Genomic DNA, 4,806 nt, shown 5'->3' on the forward strand with positions numbered 1-4,806 from the left:
AGCAACATTAAAAATCTCAAAACTGAAATATTGAAAATCTCATTTTCAAATCATGATGAGCCGCAGTTACTAATATTTTCTTCGGTGGCCAAAAGCCTGGCTCATTATCTTACAGATTTTTGTTTTTACAGATTGATAGTTAATCTTTGTTTAGCTACTTCTGTAAACTCTTTAGGCAAATAGACCAACCAACTTTTAGCTATCAAAGTAGCTAGGTACCATATTCGTTTATTCATAGTTGTGTGCGGTAATGAACTCGACCCAACCCTTTACTTTCCATGAGACAGCAAAACAAACACGCACTCCCAGTATTTGATTACTAGAGTATGAATATTTTGCTGCAAATATATTTGTATACATCTAGTTCATTGCAATCAACAAATGAACAAACATGCAGAGTGTGTGCTATACTTCACCAAAATGATGTTGGCCATCTCATTGTGTACCAATTCCATTGCAATAGGCTCTGTTTCTTTTTATCTTCTCTTGCAATTTCTTATTTGTTTTCTTTGGCCTGCCAAATTAGCTCGCTGGCGGCCAAGTTTACTGCCGTGATAAAGTTTTGGTTAAACAATAGCTGTGCTTGTAGAGGCAGCCTCACCAGCCCTGGTCAGATGCTTTGCTCTCACACTTTTCTCTGGGGCTGTTCACTCAGCGCTGGGAAGCAAGAATAGCTGTGACAAAAGTTAGTGCTGTCTGGAAACAAACTTGAGCCAGTCTACCTTGATCTCTGCACATGCATTGTTTTTCCCCATGCAGGCACCGAGCTTATATCAAACCAGCTGTCTGTGGAACCATGGCGTGCCAATGGCGGCTGTCTTCCTTCAGCTGGCGGGCCTCTCTACCTGGTGGCTGTAAAAAGACTCATTAGCGACGGCTGCGCCGAACAGGCGAGCCAGCTTTTTGGCTTGGGACTCTACCCGTGTTGAAGGTTCTGCAGCTTAGCTCTTTTGTGGTTTTGGAACGGTTCTCTTCTTTGGTGGCAGGCTGTGGGCTTTAGGCTCCCGAGGTCCAAAAGGGTTTTATCGTGTCACAACATGCCAAGTTTTTTCAGTCAGCGTAGGCTCTGGCACTTCCTTAGCTGTCTGTTTTTCCTTTGCACTGTTACACTAGCAACAGCTGGCAGAATAACTGACTCTAGGGAGCAGTCAGCCACAGTCAGTGTCAGAGTGCATTTTCTGAGTGTCAGAGTCAATTTCTAGGTCGGTCAAACACCATCTGAGCATAAATACAGGCTTCCGAATTTTTACCGGCTAGTTTCCTTTTAGTTGATCTTTGAGTGTACTCATGGCAGAGAAACTTAGTGTGGCTCGGCTTGGTTCTAGAAACAGGCTGCCATGCCAGATTTATCTTATTAGGATCTAGGCTCTAAATTTTTTTGAATCTGGTAATAGTTCAGAAGAGCCACGGTAGAAGTCTTTACCACTGCCAGCTTAGCCAGTGTAGCAGGAGCAGACCTCCTTCAATTCAGCTCTCCATTTTGTTTCCACTGCCTCCAAGCTGGAGCGCAGTTTGGCAAGACCGCTTCAGTCGGCGTCTGGTTGAGCAAGTCATTATGAAAGGCTTTCGCCATAGAGTCGATTAATTTCCGTTTGACTAGAAAATACAGTTTGGAGGCCTATGGAAACTAGTAGTCAGCCCAACTTTGTGACCTTCTGTTGTTACCTCAATAAGGTCTCCGTTTAGGTCACTGCCGTTGCATATGCCTCAAGCCCAAACAGCTCTAACAGTGCAGAGGGTTAATTTGTACCTTCTGCAGTCGTTTTTTTCCTGTTGCAGTCGCTGCACTTTTTGTGCCAACACCAAGACGAAACTGGGTCCAAAGTGTGTCAAAGACGGCTTTTATGCGTTGGCTTTCTTGCAGTTGTTCATTTTCAAAGCCTTATAGAGGTCCAGCATCCTAGCACCATCTGTTTACGCATTTGCTCTAACAATTCTTGGAACTGACTGATAAAGTACCCAATACTCCTGGATCGAGAAGGCCAAAGTGCTTTGAACTGCTGGCCCGAAGCTTGGGCCTTCGGTACTAAAATCAGTTTTTCAAGCACCTCTGCAAGCTGGTCCATACTTCAATCCACGCTACTGGAGCATTAGCCATGTGTTCTATCTGTGAGAGTGCTCGTTGAACCCAGAGACAGCATTGCTCCGGCAGCATGGTCTACAAAGATTAGGAAAACTCTTCCTCGCAGACCTCTTGGCTCACTTAAAGTCAGTGATAACACTCATCCCTAGACTAAATCTTATGGAGCTGATATCTTCGATCTCACCGCTGTCACCAGTGTAAAGGACTCGACCCTGCCTGTTACTTTCCAACAGCAAAGCAAGACAGCAAAGCAAGACAGCACAACAAAAATGATTATTTACCAGAATATATATATATATATATATATATATATATATATATATATATATATATATATATATATATATATATATATACATATATATATATATATATATATATATATATAATTGATTCCTCACCCCGGTTAACCCGTATGGGTGGTAGTTTCTGCTCTAACTCATGTCTCCTACCAGAAACCTGGGAGTTTGAGCACTCGCCTCAAGATCTTAGCTATTCCCAGTAGCGCATTTTTTTGCAACTCACCTGAGTTGATTGCTGTTGGTATTTGGGCAAGCCACATTTTATGCGCCGGTGTTATTGCGCCCAGTACCCCAATGACTACTGGAATTACAGTTGTTCTTACATCCCAAAATTTTTCAATTTCTTCTCCAAGAGGGAGATATTTCTCTACCTTTTCTTTTTCTTTGCTGTCTATATTGTAGTCATTGAGTACTGCTATGTCTATTATAGTAGCCCTCTTGTTCTCTTTGTCCACCACCACTATATCTGGTTGGTTTGCTAGGACATGCTTGTCAGTCCGGATGTAGAAGTCCCAGAGGATCTTAGCGCGTTCATTTTCATTGACCTTACCAGGAGTTTCCCACCAGTTTTGTGGTTTATTAAGGCCATACTCATCACATAGACTTCTATACACAACACCTGTGACATGATTATGCCGCTCAGTGTATGCATTTCCTGCTAGCTGCTTGCAACCGCTGATGATGTGTTGGATGGTCTCAGGTGCATCTTTGCACAGTCTGCATCTAGGATCGTCTCTAGTGTGACAGATTTTTGTTTGGAGTTGCCTTGTTGGGAGCACTCTGTATTGGCCGTTAGGTTTCCTTTGTTCAGCCACATATATTTCTGGTGAAGATCGCCAACCTTAGACATTTGTCTGTGGTAAGCCTCATAAAGAGGTTTCGTGTACCAGTCAATTTCCTCATCATCAGGGCAAAGGTCCATTGTAAGAGCAGCCGATTGAAATTCAGCTAGCAACTTCTCTGAAGTTGCCATAGAGGCTGCATAGGCTTTGATGCTTTGCTCCTCCTCATTCACTGTCTGCTGTACACTTTTGAGTCCCCTACCGCCATCTTTCCTATTGAGATACAATCTAGTAGTATCAGAATTTGGGCGGTGCTCCATGCATGGTCAGCAGTTTACGAGTTGCTATATTTGTTTCCTTGATGGCTTCCTCAGTCCACTTTATTATGCCTGCTGGATATCTTATTACTGGCAGTGCGTAGGTATTTATTGCCATGACTTGGTTCTTGGCATTGAGCTGGCTCGGTAGGACCTGCCGAAGGCGTTTTTTGTATTCAGTAATGGCTTTGTGACGTACCTCGGCTTCGTGGTTGATGTTTCTTTGCATAATCCCCAAGTACTTGTACCCTTCTTCTATATCTTTGATGGTACCATTTGGCATTCTTAGGCCATCTGTGAGCATAGAATGGTTTCTTTTAAGAATTAGCCTTCCACATTTCTCAATACCGAAGGTCATTCCGATGTCCTTGCTGTATACCTGAGTGAGGTGTATTAGCGAATCAATGTCCCTTTCTTTGTTAGCGTACAGCTTGATGTCATCCATGTAGAAGAGGTGATTTATCTTGGTGCCACTTTTAAACTGGTACCCATATTGAGTCTTCTCCAGCATATTGCTTAGAGGGTTTAGGCATATGCAGAAGAGCAGCGGTGATAAGGAGTCACCTTGATAGATGCCTTTCTTAATTTTTACACTCGCCAGCTTTTTGCCATTAGCCTCCAGTTCCGTCTTCCCTTTGGTCATTGACATCTTGATGAATGCCACAAGAGCAGGGTGAACATTGTACATACTGAGACACTCAAGTATCCAACTATGGGGAATTGAGTCATAGGTCTTTTTGTAGTCAATCCAAGCCATGGCCAGATTGGTATGCCTTCTCCTGCTGTCTTGACAGACTGTCCGATCCACCAGTAACTGGTGTTTGGCTCCTCGGGTGTTGCGCCCAATTCCTTTCTGAGCACTGGTCATATAGTGACTCATGTGCTCTTCCAGTTTGTCTGCAACTATTCCTGAGAACAGTTTCCAGGTGGTGGGCAAGCACGTTATTGGTCGATAGTTCTTGGGAATCGGCCCCTGCTTTGGATCTTTTATCAGAAGTACAGTTCGTCCTTTGGTCAGCCATTCTGGATAGTCACCTTGTTCTATTAGGCATTCCATCTGCTTAGCCATTCTAGTGTGAAGCACTAGAATGGCTAAGCATATATATCTATATATGCTATATATATAGCATACTATCTATATATATATATATATATGCTATATATATAGCATACTATCTATATATATATATATATATATATATATATATACAGTCAAACATGGATAACTCGAACTTCACGGGACCGAGCAAAAGTGTTCGAATTATCAGAGCATTCAAGTTATCAGAGCACTGTCACAAGTCCATGTATTTACTTATTTATTA

The sequence above is a fragment of the Watersipora subatra genome, chromosome 5 (genome assembly GCF_963576615.1).
Source record: "Watersipora subatra chromosome 5, tzWatSuba1.1, whole genome shotgun sequence".
Taxonomy (NCBI): Eukaryota; Metazoa; Bryozoa; class Gymnolaemata; order Cheilostomatida; family Watersiporidae; genus Watersipora; species Watersipora subatra.